Below are 606 nucleotides of genomic sequence, written 5' to 3'. Positions count from 1 at the left end.
AAGCTCTGTATGGGTGAGTTTGTCCTTTAAATACATGTGAGCTATCTCCAACATTTAATTTCCAGCCTTTTATGACACGGGGGTGGGGCGGCCCTGGGTACCTTTCAGCCTTAATGCCTTTTTAAACTCAGTGGAGGACAAAGATTTTCTGAAATGCAGTTGAATTGATTATTTGTTTACTCCCGAGTGGCACTAAAGTGACCGACTTCCTTTGCAGAGACTAATGCAGGATAATTCATGCTATGGAGCAAAGTTAATGCTAGTTGTTTTGATACAAAGTGATTGCTCTTCTCCACTGAGAAAGAGCTGTGATTCATCTGAAAAGAAATACTCAACAAAACACTGACATTAGTCTGGAACAGAATAGCATGTGAATGAACAATGGTACTAACTTAAGGTCATTTTACATAGACACATAGACTCGCATTAGCACATCTTATAGAAAGAAATACAAATCAAACTGTTGCATCACAAGAATATCTCCTTGTTTTATTATTAACAATGTCCGAGCAGCATTGCTACACAATTAGCTAGTGCTGTATCTGAAATGTCAAGGAGAATAAAAGGAGGTACAAAGAAATGAAATCTCTTCCTCTATTATTATCA

Source organism: Trachurus japonicus, chromosome 22, assembly GCF_045865225.1.
Source record: "Trachurus japonicus isolate A0001 chromosome 22, Traja_1.0".
Taxonomy (NCBI): Eukaryota; Metazoa; Chordata; class Actinopteri; order Carangiformes; family Carangidae; genus Trachurus; species Trachurus japonicus.
Note: the sequence above shows the minus strand (reverse complement) of the source record.